At 44.6% G+C, this 19,314-nt stretch overlaps 1 protein-coding gene across 5 annotated transcripts in view; it reads right to left on the bottom strand.

Annotated features, from left to right (window-relative positions):
* LOC146855326 (uncharacterized) overlaps nucleotides 1-19,314 on the bottom strand; it is a 915,814-nt gene that overhangs the window by 183,317 nt on the left and 713,183 nt on the right. The gene's annotated exons all lie outside the window — the stretch shown is intronic.

The raw sequence follows: 19,314 nt of genomic DNA, 5'->3' as shown, positions 1-19,314 counted from the left end.
TGTTTTCAGAGAGATGTCAAATTCAAAATTATTGGACCATCGTGAAACTGTTCCTCACCACGAACATTTTAATAAATATGTTCACAGCCTTCTTCATTTCATGCAGCAGCAAGGAAACTCTTTGAAATGACTTTGTGACCAAACACTATGTGGATAACGATATATAGACACATCTACTAGATGTCCTGGAACATGGACCGAAACTATCCGCAGAACTGAAGCAGGAAAGATTTGTATTGAAAGAGAAAAAGCTGTTTGACATAATCACTAAAGCTAAACTTCCACCCTTTATTTGCCTTAGTAAGAGTTTCGTCCAATCAGCCACTGTAAAACAGGTTACAAAAAAACAACTTTCGCAAGCACAAAGAGAGATAGATGTACCAAAAGAAAGGGGTGAATTTATCAAGGACATTCTGTTGTATGATCTTCTCCCAACAAATGCATTATTTGATGGAAATGCTACATCCAAACCAGTGAAGCACAAACTCATACAAGAACTCGAGAAAAAATATTTCACCTGAAGAATTTCAATTTGAGAAGGTGTCTTCATTAAAAACTGCTGTTGTAGACTATACATCACAATTGCAAATAGTCAAGATTTCGTCCATGCAACGCTTCGGAGAGGTTGATCAGACTGTTCTACAGATATCAAAGTCAATGTGCACTTTGCAAGAACCGCACATTGGCTTTGACAGTTATTTTGAGCTACCTGTCAAAGAATGTGAGAGAATCAGACAAATATCTACAAGTGGGACAATTGACCTTGCCTGCAAACATTCAACACTTATACCTATGCAACTTGATAAATTCCGGTCATCAACATCGAACAAGATCAACTTGGGGATGTTAATTCGCCAAAACATTGCTGATGCTTCAGCGAACAATGAATTGATTGCCAATGAGGAGTTGATGCCTGCAGAGATATAGTCAAAAGGTATGGCCTGTATTGTTCAACGACTTTACAGCAAATTGGAGGAAACTGACCTTCGTGTTGTGCTACATGTTGAGTGGGCTGTTCAAAACGGTTCCATTGTACTGTCAAATGACACAGATGCTATTATTGTGCTACTTCGATTTGTTGGAATGTTCATAAGTCAAGGATTGTCAGAGTGATGGATACATTACGGAACAGGTGAGAAAAGACACATAATCCCGCCTCATATTCTGTACAAGAAACGTGACCCAGAGATATACTCTTATGGGTGATGAGACTATGAGCAAAATTGGAACAAAGCTTGGAGTTTTAACTGCCGAACCTGTGAATTTTCTAAAAGGATTTGCTGAGACATAAGAAAAATTTGACTTTAGAGACGTAGAAAATACATTGTACATGTGTGGAAAACTAGTTCTGACTGTCGCACATTTGACGATCTTCGGCTCAGTCAGTTCAAGAGATAAGTCCTGCTAAATGACCTCCCATCAACGTCATATTGTTATGTTATGTTATGTTATTTTTGATTTCTATAGCGCACGGCTACTCCATTGGAGTGTCCCAGCGCTTTTTATTGGCAGCTTGTAAGCATAAAAACATAACACAGTGGGATAAAAGAAAAAACAACAAAACTAAGGAGGGAACATGCTAAGGGGCAAAGAGCCAAGTTTTAAGGCCCTTCCTAAAGGTCAGAAAATTAGAAGTGCTACGTAGAGCCAATGGCAAAGCATTCCAAAGCTGCGATGCCTTCAGCTTGAAGGAGCGGCCCCCTATGCGGGCCCTCTTTACTCGAGGGACCACCGCAAGGAAGAGAGATTCGGATCGCAGAGATCGGGCCGGGTGATAAAAGGTAAGCCTCCGTTGCAGATATTTCGTGCCCGAGGCATAAAGAGCCTTATGAGCCAGCGTCAACGCCTTGAAAACTATCCGCTTCCGGATAGGCAGCCAATGAAGCGACTGCAAAAGGCCAGACACTCTGGCTCGCCTATGAAGGCCGAAGATAGCCCGAGCAGCCGAATTCTGCACCACCTGAAGGCGCTGTAGTAGATACTCCGGTAGGCCCAGATATAGGACGTTAGAATAGTCCAATCTGGAGCCAATTAAGGCCTGCACAGTGATCCTCCTGTGCTCTTCTGAAAGCAAAGGAAGAAACTTCCGGGGCATCTTCAGGAGGCCGAAACATGTTCCCATAAGACCGAGGATCTGAGATCTCAACGTCAGAACATTATCTATCTTAATTCCCAGATTTTTTGCCTGCTGGGAGGAATGTGCAGGAGGAAACATATTAATCGGCCACCATTCCTGCCAATCAGGATCAGAGGTACAACCGAAGAAGAGTACCTCAGACTTATCTGAGTTGCATTTGAGGCTGTTCAGCTGGAACCATTTGAAAACAGCCCCAAGGCACTCACGAATACTCTCTCCATCAAACTCCTCTCCTTTCCCACACGTAAAGAGGAGCTGGGTATCATCAGCATAGGATACGATCTGGACCCCCAAGGACTCCGCCAGTGCGGCCAATGGAGTCATAAAGATGTTAAAAAGAGTCGGACTCAGCACCGAGCCCTGCGGGACTCCGACTCCCAAAGGCGGCATCACGGCAGAGATTGAGGAGGCCCAGACCGTTTGTCGACGGCCCGCTAAGAATGATCTAAACCAGCTGAGCACCGTCCCCCTCAGACCGATCTCATGAAGTCTGACGAGGAGACCCTCGTGGGGGACGGTGTCAAAGGCCGCCGACAAATCAAGCATGACAAGCATAGCTTTACCTCCTGAATCCAGTACCTCCTTAATGGCTTCAGACACCTCCAAAAGCGCCGTCTCGGTGCTTAAATTGGGGCGGAAGCCAGATTGAGTGGGATGAAGCAGATCGTTGGTTTCCAAAAAGCCAGAGAGCACGGTATGCACGTGCTTCTCCACAATTTTAGCCTGCGCAGGAAGGAGAGAGATTGGCCTATAATTGGCCAACGCCTCAGGGTCTAGGCCAGGCTTCTTGAGGAGGGGGATCACCATCGCCTGCTTCCAAGCCTGCGGGACCACCCCCTCACACAGAGAGAGATTCAAGAGTGGATTTGCCAAAGGATTTACCACCGCCGCCATTTTCGCCAAAAATTTGGCAGGGCATGGGTCAAGAGGCGACCCAGATTTAAGATTGACCATCAATGCCAATGACGACGCAGCTGAAATAGGCGGAAAATCGGCCAAGATGGACTCCACGGGAGCCGATGGAACTGGCCCGTCCATGAAGCTGGGGCACGCTTCCACCATCCTTGAGGGAAAGGAGTCCTGAATCAACTTTATCTTAGCCGTGAAGAAGTTGGCAAGAGCAGAAACCCACGACTCGGTGGGCGCGGCCTGGGTTAAATTAGACCGTGGAGTCGTAAACTCCCTCACAATGGTGAAAATCTCCTTACAGGAATTGGAGGCAGCCTCTATCCTCCTGGCAAAATAACCCTTTTTCTCAAGGAGGATATCGCGATGATATGTTTTAATCGCGGTCCTATAAACCAGCCTGGCCGCCGGGTCATAATGTGAGCGCCACGCCCTCTCAGCCACCTTGCACTGCCGGCGAGAAGCTGACAGTGCTTCCGTAAACCAAGGGGCAGAAACCCGCTTCGATGTTGCTCGGGGTGTCCTCACAGGGGCTAGATCATCTAGCCTGTCCGTCAGCCACGCCTGCAGAGACTCCAGGTCCCGTTCCAAGTCGCCCGAAAGGGGGCAGGGATGGTCAAGAGAAGCCTGAGCTAGCATCTCTGGGGTCACCCGATGGAATGCCCTCGATCCTAGTCCCTGCTGTCTAAAGATGGTACTAGGGGGTTTCTCCGAACCTGGCACATAAAATTTGGCCAATCTGTGATCAGACCAGAGCACCGGTAGAAGTTCTAGCCCCTCTAAGGGGAGCGTCGAAAAGACCTGATCCAGGGTGTGGCCCCTATCGTGTGTTGGACCGGAGAGGTAAGGGACAAGGCCAAGGGGTGCCGTAATATCGATCAATTTAATCGCCTCAGGGTCCTCTCCCTCATCCATATGAAAGTTGAAATCTCCAGCCAACACACAATGCTCCGCTCTTAAGGCCAGCATCGAAATAGCTGACTGCAGCTCCTCGAAGAAGGATCCAGCCGGAACAGGGGGTCTATAGACCAACAGCCCTTTAAGAGCTTGATGGGCGGCCAGTACGATAGAGAAGGCGAGGGATTCCGAACCTGTAATAGCATCCATAGGGATAATGGAACAGGCGGCAAGTTTATTCACTACAAGTGCCACACCTCCATTCCTCCCCTCCAACCTATCTTGCCTGAAAATATTATAATCAGGAGGAATTGCTGTGGCGATATCGGGATTGGACAGATCCCCAAACCATATCTCTGTCAACATCAGACAAAGAGGTTTTTCCGTAATACGTGGACACATTAAAAGAGTGTTCTACTGGATCAGAAGATGTGAAAATGTTTTGGATCATGCATATGTAGAGAAAGATCTGTGTGACTTTAGTTGGGAAGATATTGATGGGGTGCTAAAACCTACAAACTTTCTAAAGTCTCAACCCACAGGACTTACATGTGAATTTACTTGTAAATCCTGTGCTACAAAAAGATGTCCCTGTCGATATGCTCTTCTCAAATATTCAACATTCTGCAAATGTACCACGAGCGATTGCCGGAACAAATAAATAAAGTGAACTATGAAAATGTATCCAAAACAGGAGTGATCTTTTTTTTCATATTTAGTTCATAAACATTGGTGTATACATAAATTATTGTTTGCTTAATTTCTATTTATGTCTCTTCTATTATACAAGGAACTGATATTCTTCCCTCACCTCTGGAGAGCTGGCTGTCCTGCAGACACCAGTCCCGGTAGTACAGTAGTTCTCTGGTTACTCTGTGGAAATTCCCTCCATCGTTGAAGAGAATTTGGAACTGGAACAACAGATGGGTCAATAGCTCCCACTCTTGTACAGGTACAACAAATAGAGGCTACATATTCTCTGTCTACACTACTAGAGCATGTTTGGGTCAGTTCCTCTGTCGTAAGTACTTCTTGGGCTATTTTCTAGACTCAGACTTTGTCTAGCGTGATGCTCTTCACAGCAGTGTCGTCTCAAGGCTGGAGTTCCGACGACAGAGGCTTAAAGATGTATGAGCATTCTGCACCTGGCTACAACAGCTCTCCTTTACTGTAATGAGGAACAGCTGCAAAAGTCTGACCCCATTCTAAAGGACCTTCGTACTCTGACAACAGGAGCAGAAGTCCTATCCTTCACCCCCTACCATCCACCAAACTGCATTATTCAGGGAGATAAATCAACGGCTCTCTGCAGCAAAAGGACCTCGTTGAACTTCTAGGTAGAGCATGCACTCCTCTTTCCTCACTTCAGTATCTAGGTCCCTTAACATTAGTCTCAGGAATGTCAGCAATACACTTGCACTGTATGGGACAGTAATCTGACCATCATCTTGTGCACATTAGCAGGCTAAGGAATTTAAAAATGAAACCCGAAGGCCTCCCTCACTCTGGTTCACTGGACACATATACATACACGCATACATGCAACTGGAATATCAGTGCAAGCATCCGGGCTCACCTGTAGCTACGGAAAGTTACATGAGTGGTCAAGCAGGTTGCCACTCCTGTGATACATATAAAATAAAATCTGGCCACATTAAGATCACTGCAAAAACACTGTATACTACCACCATCGCACTACACATGAGAACGAGTCACAGGGACAATAGTCCTCTGTAACTGGAGAGCACACTTGATACGTTCCTTCAGGTCTAGGACCTGACTTATAATAGGGGAAAGCCTAGACATTTACACACACTCTAGGCTCCAGTTACATTTGGACACTCAGGGAAGAGGACACAACTGTATACCATGCAGGGGACATTCCAGTCCCAAAAGTGAAGCACAGAGGAGCTCTGGACCGGAGCTGTTGAGGATTGGAAAAACAGGAACTGACTTCACTGAATGGCACCCTATATGTCCATCAGGGTTGGCACATCCTAGACAGGCGAGGATGAGACTGAAACTATATGGTGCCAACTTGGTGCTAATGGAAAGCTGCTGCAGATCTAGTCTGGCATCTGGAGGATAGCCATAAGGTGAGGAATGTATGGAAAAATTTTCCATCAGAAACAGGGACTATCACAGCCAATGTACACAGTATCGATGGGAAAATGAAAGGTTTGATTGTTCGTGATTTACAAACTGAAAATAATTTTAATCAAAGGAAAAACAAATTGGAATACTTGAGAGTCAGGTGACCAACAATACTGATGAATCGAGGGAGATGTCTTTTTTTCAAAAGACTGTGACAGAGGATGCCACCAGAGTGTGACTGGTGCTTTCTCAGGATTACAGGAAATGTGCTGGCCAATCTAGTGGGCTCCTGCAACGACTGGATGGAGAAGCAATTGAAAAAGCGTACATCCTTCTTTATATCAGTGAAAAATAGGAGGACTGCCCCTGGCACAGTGATGGAGGTGGTGAGAAAATTGTATCCAAAGATAGTCTTTTATGTGGAGCATTGCACAATGCAACAAAACAGCATCATCAATGTTCTCTTTCTGGCCAAGGCAACCAGAGACAAATCTGGGAAACAAAACACAAATGGTTCAAAGGTGTCTGTGGGTCAACTGGTGTAGCTTACAGTGGAATACAGAGTGAAGATGTTTTTCTTCTTCCCTCAGATCACTCGGCAAGCTTGATTTTGGATGCTATGTTCTGACTGGGTGAAAGGTTGTGATTTTATTAAGGACCTCTTTTCAGCGGTGCAACTGACCATCATGGGGGGGGTGGGGGTCCTGGCCTAATACTTCTGGACAGTGGGGAGGGAGAAGCATTTCAAGCAATGCAAGATGAGATATCGTTATAGCCACTATGAGGGAAAGAAGTGTCAAACTGAAGTGTAATATTTTAGTGTAGACAAGGGGATGACTGGAAATAATGCATATTTAGAACCGTGATTAGGAACAAACTCAACTTGGAAACTTAGAAACACAACTAACATCCAGTACAGATCTAGAAACAATAAATTCCGTTAAAAAAAACGATATGATTAGCTACAGGAAAATTTTCATATCCTGATACCAGTCAAAACCATACAACAGAACAAAAGAAAACAAGCACCTTGGAGAAATACAGAGATAAAAAACATAAAACAAAAAATTAGAAAACTGCAACGTGCCTGGCTCAAAACAAACGCCAATCAAAACAAACTTCTACAAAAAATTAACAGGTTATTGAAGTCAGCTATCAAAAAATTGAAGAAAAGATACAATTCAGACAGAATTTAAAATGCTAAATATGCAAATAAAGGATTTTAAAAAATACTCAATGAATTTATTTCGCAAACCAAATTCTCTAGAAGGAGCTCATCCTGTTACTCAAGATTTCACAGACAAACTGGCAAATCATTACACGGCCAAAGCAGAGACGTTGGACTCATACTTCAAACAAAGACATATCACCAGCATTGACCCTTTGGCCATGACACTCTGATACAAAGACTCCACAAAGCCAGCATAGAGGGGACTGCTCTAGACTGGACAGCATCCTACCATCGCAACAGAACCAATGTCATCCATATCCCACCTTTCTCATCCAAACCGTACTCCACAAAAGCAGAAGTCCCTCAAGGCTTTATCAGCTCGCCCATGCTTTTAAACATCTACATGAAGTAATTACCGGAAATGATCAATCAATTTCACCACATGTGCTACAACTATGCAGATGACACTCAAATACTCCTTCAACTGGACTGCTCCAAAGACATTGTAAACTAGCCAATTTTCAGTTGTCTCAGAGCTGTGAATCAATGAATGACGTGCAGTCATCTCAAATTGAATGCTTCCAAAACAGAAATATTCACGTGTGGCAATTGGACACATTATGACCTTGTCGCCACCTGGCCTGATGATCTGGGAACACTGCCTAAAGTATCAAAAGAATTAAAAAACCTTGGAATGACCATGGACTCCAAGCTATTGATGAATGCCCAAGTGGACAAACAAGCAAGATCAAGCTGGCTGCGTTACTATAAAAAATCTGCAACGAATCTTCCCCCATTTGAAATTCCCATACAAGGTCCAAGCTATCATCGCCCTTGTTCTGTCCAAACTCGATTATGCCAATAGCCTCTACCACAGATCACCTTTAAGGGCCATGAAAAGGCTAGAACGGATTCAGAACTCGGCTGCCAGACCACTCTTACATATAAAACTGCAAGACCACATATCCCCCGCCTTCAAAGCCCTGCATTGGTTCCCGGTTGCAAGAAGATCCACGTTCAAGCTGCTTTGTATCACCCACAAAGCAATACACTGGACGGGACCACTTTTCATCAGGAATAAAATCCCCAAACACATTCACCAAAGGAACCTCTGCTCTAGAGTGGCACCTTGCCTCAAAATCCTAAGATACAAGAAAAAAACCAAGGGTGGCACATCCTTCTCTGTCCAAACAGCCAAGTATGGAATGCTTTTACCCCCCCCCCCCTCCCAACATAAGATCCATGGATAACCAACTTATCTTCAGAAAACTACTCAAGAATTAGCTCTTCCCCACATAAGCACCATACGCAAACAGAAATATACAGCATATCCCTCTGTATATAAGCATTTATTTGTAGTATAGATATGTACCTATATATGTGTTTTGCCTGGTATAAACTTGTAGAATAAATGTGTTTTCAAACAAAAACAATATAGATATTGGTTACGTCTGCGAATTTGTTTTACATATTACTGATAGTTACATTATTCTATGTTTTTAACATGTATATAAGTGACGGCATAAATAAGTACATCTTTTATCATATCTATACATCTACAATTGCTTCACTATTGAATTACAAATATATATATATATATATATATATACATATATATATATATAAAAATACATTTTAAGTACAACAACACTTGATGAGCTGGAGTTTACTTAATGCAACTTTAATCTACATATACTTACTTCCTTTATGCATCTATATACCTTCAATGTACATATGCATCTATATATTTATTACTTTTCTTCTAATTCAGCATATCCAATGCACTACCCTATTTCTCACCCTATACCTCTCTCAATATATCCTCTACCTCAACTCTTTGACTCATCTCAAACCTCTTTCTACTACTCTTTCCAAACAAAGCTAGCGAAAATAGCGCAAAAATGTGGAAGGCGAGTCAGAAGGACAAAGACAAGCATATCTTACCCAAACAAGCCTTATCCCCATAGGAATCAGATGCAAATAATTTTTTTTTAAAAAAGAGTGGCCTTCCAGATACCTTGCAAATGGACGCTGAACAGGACATACCATCAGAGAACGCTAGAGGACAAGATCAACTTGGACGCCCCGATGTACCACGGGTAAATCATTCCGAACAAAACCTCTTGGAAAGGCCCAAAGCAACTAATAATAGTCCAATAGTGGCTCCTGCAATCAATCACCGTAATGAAATTTACAAACACGAACATATAATAACTTCTAGGGTGAACAAAACAAACGTGATCACATGTCCTCTATTAGTAAGTAACATGGAGTATGAGCCACATTGTACAAGAGGCAGTGCTCAGGTTCCCAATGATGAAAAAAATAAAATAAATAATTCTTCACATTGTGCAGGCCAAATAAGATATAAAACCTCAATGCAGGATCATATAAATGAAGCATCGTCTGAACAGATTTTACCAACAGAGCAAAGGATACCAGCGACCGGTGGCAAATTACATTAATCCACCTATACAGTTCAAGAGGCAAGTAAGATATTTTAAATAGGGGAAATATTTTGAAGCTGCTAAGTGTGGTGCGAACATTACGTTTTATCGAAACTACAGACTTATTATCGGGGAAGTTTCTCCCAAACACACATAATCAACTGACAGAGATAACTGTAACATCATGGAAGTCAGAAAAAATAGTAAATCAAATTCTTGACGCCAAAGAGCAATTTGAATCATGGAGCATAACAATAATAAAATCTATACCAGCGCTACCCAGCTCCATTGGGACAATAAGAAAAGTACCCATTCTTCTGTATATTCAATTCTGCATAATGCTCGAGGACCTACGGGTACAGAAACAATAATTCCAACAGAAAGAAGATATAATTATAGCCATTGGTCACCGCTAACATCAAACAATGTAAATATACAATGACCAGTTTCCGAACCAACACATGCCCTGCAAGCTGCTAAATTAAATATATATTCCTGGAATATTGCAGGTGCAACAACCAAGTTTACTGATAAGATTCTAATGGAAACTTGGGCTCTATATGACATCATAGCACTGCAAGAAACCTGGTTGACAGGCTCAATTCAATTGCCGGAATTTACTTTACATCAGGTTGAATCAGAACAGATGTCGACATCCCGAATTGGGAAATAGTTATAACAGGTGATTTCAACACTCATCTCATTTACACACCGGACGAAGACGACCAGTTAACAGTAGAAAATGACATTTGTTCGGTAAACCATCAAACGGCCCATCCTTGGAGGAAATCTAATAAAATAGGTAAGGAATTGGTTACCACTCTAGAACATTTTGGTTTGAGAGTAATTAATGGGAGAACACCAGATGATAATGCTCCAAGTTTAACATATTATGGACCGACCTCTGGGACCGTAATTGACTATACTATTCTTTCCCTGCCACTAATCCAGCAATTAAGTATGTTTAAAATTAAGTGCACAACGGATAGCGATCATTCAATTCAGCAAATAGTAATAAACTTGCATCCGGACAGATAAAAGTCGGTTATTAAACTTGAGTGTTTGATTGGGCGTAACTTGTGGAATGCTGCAGAGAAAGATTGGTTGTTGGACTCCTATTGACTCCTGAGTGGTGTTCATCACCTAACATGGCTGCCATATTAAAACACAATGACTTGGCAGAGTGCAAGAGGAAGACCCGTTCGCAATGATGTGATAGTACTGGCTAAGAGTATTGCTCTGTGAGTCAGCAGCATTATTCCCAGTAGAAGTATTGGTGAATACAGCTCCCCAATAAGGGTTTTCCCCTCACTGCAAAAATGGTTGCTTCATCCAGCGTGATGACTCAGTGGCTTCTAAGACGGTTAGATTTTTCTTCCACATTTGTATTTATGACATTAAGAAAAAAACTGTTTGTTCTGTCCTGCTGCTCCAAAAGTGCTTGCCACTGCAGCCTTAGCCTGTAGTCCAGCAGTGCTACAGCCTCATGGCAGTTCCTCCCCCACACCAACCTACAACCTCAGTTCTCTCCCCCAAGCTTCACAGGCTCCCCCACGCCCTGCTCCCATCTTAAACACCAGCTGCTGGCATCAGCATGCTTTCCCCTCTGGTACCTGCCCCTGCTGAGCACTATCACTCTGCAGGCCAACAGGGCCTAGACGTTAGTCAACATCATGGTTTTTCAAAGCAGCAAAAATGGCAGTTCTGTCCCAGGGCGACTCCTCCGCTAGGGTGGAGGAGCTTCGCCCCACTGCTTCTCGCAGTGCGAGAACCAGAAAGATAAAAAAAGCTAATAACTTTCGTTATTACCATTTTATGTTTGGTTGCGTGCAGGCGGGGCTGCTCTGAGAGCAGGGGAGGGGAGGAGTGGTGTGCCTGCGCACTCTGCCTTTTCTCCATGTAGGCTGCATGTAGCCTACATGGAGAAAATAGCCTTCCCATTAGCCCCCGGCTGGTCGGCGTCTCGATCAATCACAACGCTGCTTGAGCAGCATTTTGATTGGCTTTGGGGAGGGAGGAAGCCTGGCTTCCTGCTTCTGCCTCCTGTTCCTGGAGAGCAGGGGAGCAGAAAAGATGCGGGACCCGGCCAAGCAGTTTAATTATTATTATAATATTTTTTTTTAAATTAAATTATTCCCCCCCTCCCAGGTGACCCCGCGCCCCCCCACCAGCGAGTCATGCCGGCCGCGACTGTTCTGTCCGTAGGTGACACCACCTTCCTTCATAGCAGCTTTTAGGAGGGGCTCAGTGCAGGGCCAAAAAGTATCTCTTGAGCTTGTGCTTTCTTTCTTTACCTGCACCACACCCCTAGCTTGCAGTCCCCACTCGATTTCCACATCAGCTCACTGCCTCAGTTGCAGCAGTTTACCCTTAGCCAGTTGTGTTGCTCCCTCTCTAGCAGGCTTCACCTGCTTTCATCTCTCCCTTTCGGCTAATCTTTACGGCAAAAGACCTTTCCCACCTCCCACACCAGCCCGACAGTCTCAGCATAGTCGCCTTTCCGTACCATCCAAAAGCCTCAGTACTCTCCCCCCTCATGCACTGGACCTGTAGTTAAGGATGGAACTGAACAGGAATCTTGTACAGCGGGAAGAGCAGATATTCTGTGGGTGCATTCATATATATATTCATATGCATATTCACAAGAGTTGAGTAATTTAATGTGTGCTGTGACAGAGGTGTGCCTGTGTAATTGCTGGGTGATGGTGAGTGGTGTAATGTAGGGTGAACAGTGTGAGTGCAGGGTGAAAGGAATGCCCGTATAAACACAGGATGAAAGGTGTACTTACGGGGTGAAAGGTATGCCAGTGTAAGGGCAGGGTGAGAGCTATAAGTGCAGGGAGAGAGGCGTTAGTGCAGAGTGAGAAGTGTGCCCATGTGAGAACTGGGTGGCAAGTGTGATCTTGAGAGTGGACGGGGAGAGTGAAAGATCAGCTGAGTGAGTAATGGGTGAGTGGAGGGCCTGTGTGAGAACAGGGTGAGTGGTAAACCTGAGTGTACTGTGAGCTGGGTGACTGCAGGATGATGTTTCCCTAGACACTCTAAGTAACTCGTCGTGTCATTCACAATTGGTACGCAGAGGTTAAGGCGTAATTTGAGCTATGATTACTGAAGGTGATCCTGCAATGAAACATCAGCCTTTTGGACACGCCGAATATAAATTTTCTAGAGGTGGGAGAGCCATTGAAGGCCATAGCTAGATAGTCTCTCTTGAGACTTTGACCTAAGTTAGGCTGACCAGACATCCTGGATTGTCCCGCTTTTCAGAGGACTGTCCGGTTTCCCAGCCCTTTTGTTAATTTTAAATAAAATGTCCCGGTTTTTGGGACAAAGGTCAGGTCAACCTGCGAATCAAAAGAGAAAGGTATGCTCTCCTTTCACGTACACCTCTTAAGTCTTAAATAATTGAAGTAAGTTATCGGTTTCTGTCTGGCAGCACTGGAGGAGCACCGCTGCTTGCTCACATCAGCACCACAGATAAAACTGAGACTAAAGGCTTTAGTCCTACTTTAAGTCAGACCCGTCAGTGTCTTTGCTTCTCTAAATCTGGTCACCCTAAGCCAAGTCTTTTAGTGACTTCTTCCATCCACGTCCTTATATCAGTCACCATGTCTCCCCTTCCTCTTCATCTAGTGGCTAAATTGTGCAACATGAAACCAGGAAGCCAGGGATCAAACACGGTTTACCTGCTTGCCAACATTCGTGTTACCTCTCAGCAATTAACTTATGTAACTGTGCCTCCTGTTCTTTGATCCTCACATCTACGAGTACCTTAAAAACACTAAATTTAGGATGTGCCCGCTAGAAAAACTTCACTTGCGTATGTTTAAATAAACATTAATATTGCTCCATATGTTATAAAAACCTAAGCAGCGTTCAACTGACACCTCTTAGTTTACCAATAGCATTGTCATCGCAGCCCTGAATGTGTCAAAGTTTACGTTTAGAAGCTAAGACTTCTGATGAATGTCAATCAATGCAAAATTCATTCTGGTATACTTAAGTGAAACGCTTCCAAGTTAAAGATAAATACATTTTGAAATTTGAGTCTTTAACAGCTTTTTTACATGACAAATGACATACCACGTAGAGGGCTCGGGTCCTGTTTCGAAGCTTAGAGGCAACCTCACCTTTGTATTGTTCCTGAAAAACATTCTCTCCCTTTTGCAGCAACTCTCCTTCACCAGAGCGGGAGCAGCCCGGGCAGAGGAAGCAGATACAACACACAGGCTCGAGAGCTGATAAAGGGGCTTTGAAGAGCAGCCAAAGCCTCTGGAGGAGGATGAACGAGAGCCGTCAGCCCCAGCCCATGACCGTTCAAGAGCGGCCTGGGCACCCCGCAGCCGTGCAGATGGCGGAGGAGTGGGGAAAGGTTAAACCCCTTTCCACCCAAAGAGTGTTACAGGCTGCCTCTTTTGTCCCAGAGGTGGGGCACAGTGATGTTTGTTCCTTGTTGGGTGCGAGCCTGGCTGGCCCTAGAAAGAATGGAGGCATAGTGAGAGTTTAAAATTGTCCAGTTATGCACTATTTTTCCTCTTTGCTGTCCACCTTTTTCCCTGAGTCTTCGGAGTCGCTGGTTGACAAAATGTAAAGAGAATATGCATTATAGGTGTTTACTGTCCATTGCTATCACTTTTGGCGTGTTGGCTTGTTGTTTTCTGGACCCAATTTGCTGTTATTCTGTTCACAGACCCAACTGTGGGTTCCATAAATTTGTTTAAGCATAAAGGTAAATAACACTGTAACCTCCAGTGTTTCTTCCTTCATCCTTGTAGACATCTATTCGTAGGATTACTAAGAGTATTATACCTGTATCGGTAGATATATACATTTGTTTGTCTTAAACAAACGTACACTTGTCTGCTGACACTTAGGACCTGAGTTAGGGTTTGGTGGTTTTACCTCTTCTTGTCAGGGTGGAGGAGGACATCGCATTCGCCACCCTGAGAGACAGAGGACAACCTCATTTAGAGATCACTGCAAGCCCAGCAGTGATCTCTGTACCCTTCGAGAAACCGCAGTCACTGCGGTTCCTCTGAAGGCACCAAAAGGGTGTTGGACAGCCTCCGCCGGTTCGATCGCTAAGCGACATTTCTCCTATTATCAAGAATATCGCTAACCCTGTTAGAGACCAAAAAAGCAGCGCTAACCGCGGTTAACGCTGCTTTTTTACGTCTGGTATTTTTCTGACTTAGCCATGATATCCTATGAAAGGAGGATATCATGGCTAAGTTTGTCTGTCCCTATCAACAAGCTAACGTGAGATTATCGCTGGGTTTCCAGCGATAATCTCACGTTAGCCACTTAGCGTGAGGATTTTTATCGCTATTGAGATAAGCGTTGGTAATAGCACGCTATCTCAGCGATAAAAATCAACGCTAGCCGGCGATAATTATCCTAGCGCTAAGTGCGCTTAGCGATAATTATCGCCGGTTGTTGTTGATATGCCCCTTAATTTTTATGTTCCTCACTACCATGATTTCCCTGGTGCTGACGGACAGAAAAAAAGGTCATCAGGTAGTTTGCCCTAAAGAGGGCGGGCTCTGTGATGACCTTACTCCAATGGCCAGCACTCCATCAGGTCACCGGAGTAAGTGGAGCCAACGCAGATACGAAGCTGATGGTCTGCCCAACGTACAACAGGGCAGGAGAATCAAAGATTTGGCAGTCAGGGTATTCGGTCACGCTTGTGATGGAGTACCTTGTCCTCCAATCTTTAGATCAGGCCCTCAGTATGTTGTTTCTCCTCACTTATAGGAGCATGCTTATTTAATGCACGTGTTACCCATTTGGATCTTGTTCAAATAATACCTCCGTGAACATACTCAATTAGATGGGAGTAAATTCCACCTATAGCTACAAGATAACACAAAGCATCTCATCCAGAAAGTGAATTGCAAGAGGCTAAGACAACTACTTTTTTTTAATCAATGGATTATTTTGAGCCTAATTCTGACAGATGTTTTGAGCCCCAGAGTTTAATTTAGGAGCACAGAAAATTGCAAACGTTAAAACTCACATTCATCATTTATGGACTCAGGAATTATTGTCGAAATGCTGTGATCACAGACAAATGGAGCAGAGTGTCCCCCAATCACCAGCCAACGAGTTAAGCTGCAGAGAGAAAGCAGCACACAGCGAATTAGTCACGTCTCTCGGTTTCACTATTCTAGTGAGCTGTACAGGGATGAGCTCCCGGGAACAGGAGAAACTAAGAGTATGTGGCCTTCAAAAGTATCAACATATAACGCACCTGAGTGTCTACGCGTCATCATGTCTTTTTTTTAACAATCATGCTTTCATTATGTCAAAACTGCTATTCCAGTAATTTGGTAATGTCAACACAACACGGCAGTCGACAAGTTACATTAGTAAAGTGTATTCATCGTGCAATATGAACTTCCACCTTCGATAAGTGATTTTACACAAATGGAAATACAGTTAGTATAATGGAATTCACAAACCTCGAGTTGAATGCCAGTGTGTGGGTGTTTCTGAGTGGGTCCACTTATTAAAGTTGCTCGGTACCTACAACCTCATAGGTTTGTGGTAGTTTCCCTCAAAAGAAAGGCATGCCACAACGCCCACCGCGAGCCTCACAGAAGCTGGAACAAGGTTAACTAAGACCAGCTCACCGTCCAAGAGTCCAGGCACACCTGCAGACAGCTTGAGAAACGATGGAGGAGCAGTAAGGTAGTAGCAGACCATGCAGCCCTCGTCACCGCACACCACCACCTCATCAGAACAACAAAGAACGCAGCCATGCAGGAAAGCATTAAAGCCAACGCACACAACTGCAAAAACTCTTTGCCGTGATTAAAGAATTTGCCAAACCCAGCACAGAGACAGCACACATTTCCCCTCTCAAGACTTCTGCGGCAACCTCGTCACCTTCTTCCACCGCAAGATCAAGATCTACGACAGCTTCACAACTCAAGACCCACCGACCCCAGCTGCTACCACCACGCCCAATGGCTCCAGACCCCAGCAGACCTTGCCCAACTGGGCCACCCTCACCTCAGATGCCATCCTCAATATCATGCAGAGCCGCCACTCTGGAGCCCCCTCGGGCTCTGCCCTCAGTAATTCTTCACGGATCCGGCACCTCCATCACACCCAAACTCTGCCACACCATCAACTGCTCTATTGAGTCCGCCACCTTCCCTGAAGACTGGAATCAAGCAGAGATCAACCCCCTGGTGGAGAAATGCCCTGCCAACCCGACAAACCTCAAGAACTACAGACCCATCTCTCTGCTCCACTTCCCAGACAAAGTAATCGAGAAAGCCATCAACGCCCAACTCTGATTGATCGAAACAAACCACATCCTGACCAATCTCAATCCGTCTTCAGAAGCAACCACAGCACCAAGACCACCCTCCTTGCTGCTACAGACGACATCCGCACCCTCCACGACCAAGGTGAAACTGCTGCTTTCATCTTCCTGAACCTCTCAGCTGCCGTCAACACCATCTCCCACCACACCCTCTGTGCAAGACTTCACGACGCCGGCATCCACGACAGAGCTCTAGAAAGGATCTGCTGCTTTCCCACCGGCCGAACACAGAGTCAGATTACCACCGTTCAACTCAGAACCCACAGAGATCAGATGCGGTGTACCTCAGAGATCCTCCTTGAGTCCCATCCTCAACATCTACATGGCCCCGCTTGCAGCCATCGTCAGAAGCCACAGACTCAATATAGTCTCCTACGCCGACAACACCCAGCTGATTTTCTCCCTCACAGACGAACCCCCAGCTGCCAAGAGCAACTTCCACAACAGGATAAAGGCCACTGTCATGTGGACGAAGGACAGCTGCCTCAAACTCAACTCATACAAGACCGAAGTCCTCATCCTGGACTCTACCCCCTCAGCCTGGTAAGACTCCTGGTGGCCGGCAGAGCTCAGAAGCCTGCCCCCCCACAACCACGGACCACGCATAAAACCTCACTATCATCCTGGACTCCTAGCTCTCAATGAACCCCCAAATCAGTGCTGTGTAGTCCTCCTGCTTCCACACGCTGCACCTGCTTTGTAAGATCTTCAAGCGTACCCCCACTGGGTCCAGGAAAATGGTCACCCACACGTTTGTCAGCAGCAGACTCGACTACGGCAACACACTCTATGCCAGCACCACCCACAAACTCCAAGAGAAACATCCAGAACGCCTCCGCCAGACTTATCCTGAACATCTCACGCTGCAGCCACATCACCAGCCACCTGAGAGAACTGCACTGGCTACCTATCAAGCTCCTCACTAATGCCTACAAAGACCCCCACAATGCCTGACCTGCATACCTCAACCACAGCCTCTCCTTCTACACTCCCACCAGACATCTCCGCTCCGCCCAAATGGCCTTGGCCACCATCCCACGGATCCGCAAGACCACGGCTGGAGGAAGATCCTTCTCCTACCTTGCAGAAAAGACCTAGAACTCCCTGCCTCTGTACCTTAGGTAATCACCATTGTTGCCGTAATTCAGGAAGGACCTCAAGACCAGACTCTTCGACTGAACCACAGATCCACGACCCCGTCCACTTAGCACCTTGAGACCCTCACATGTGAGTAGTTGCGCTTTATAAGAACACTAATTAATTGAGTGATTGATTTCTGTAAATAGCAGCAGTGATTGCAATTCCATGGTGGGAATGGTGGTGGAGTTTCACAGCACAAAAAAATATTTTCCCCTTGGAGAAGAAAAAAAAAATTAAAAGTGCAAAGGAATATGTGCTTCGCATTTTCACTTATTGCATTAAACACCTAGTCACAGTTTATTTTTATTTTTATTTCAGAGAAGATATTGATTACACATGCCAAATTCATATTTATACATTACATTTTCAATAGAATTTACAGCTTTTGTCCAGAAAATCGCAGTTTTGATTTTTGTTTCAGACTTATGGCAAAGAGAAGAAAAGAAAAAACAGAAAAAGACTGCAAACTTATTTACAACAGACATCATTAAGTCACGAAAGAGAAAGGAACAGAGTGCAAGTGATTGGATTTGATGGGGGGGGGGGATAAACCTACTCTTATAATGCCCCATAACCATCTCCCTCCCCTGTTATCCACTTAGATAGAGGGCTCCAGAGTTTCATACCCCATTTCCTGGCCTGATGGCCCTTACAGTCATATAAGGCCAATTCAAGTTTATATATGGCTATAAATCTGGCTAAGTATTCATGGAAACATGGGGCAGTGAGTCTTTCCATCTAGTCGCAATAAGTAACCTAATTATTGTTACTGAAATGAATAAGATGCTAGATTGAACCTGGTCCAATCCGATGTTGCTATCATATCCAAAAATCATAAGTGTAGGGGTCATTACTACCCTTTTACCAAACATCTTCTTCCAGTGCTTAACTGCCTCCGCTTTAAACAAATCGAGTCGTGGGCAGCCAAAAAACATATGACTCTCCTCTGCTGGTCCCCTCCCACATCTTGGGCATTTGTCATCCTCCCTTTTCCCCCATTTAAAGAAATTGTAAGGAGTAAAATACAAACTATACATTGTTTTGTAGTGTTGAGCCTTTAGATTAGATGAGAGGAGCGTTTTTCTTGCCAGTAATAATGACATATCTATATGTACATCATTATTTTCTAATTTATCAGCCCATTTAGCCTCTAGTTTCTCGACATCATCTAGGGCAGCCCCTGTAA

Source organism: Triturus cristatus, chromosome 4_1, assembly GCF_964204655.1.
Source record: "Triturus cristatus chromosome 4_1, aTriCri1.1, whole genome shotgun sequence".
Taxonomy (NCBI): Eukaryota; Metazoa; Chordata; class Amphibia; order Caudata; family Salamandridae; genus Triturus; species Triturus cristatus.
This window is presented reverse-complemented; position numbering and strand designations above follow the sequence as displayed.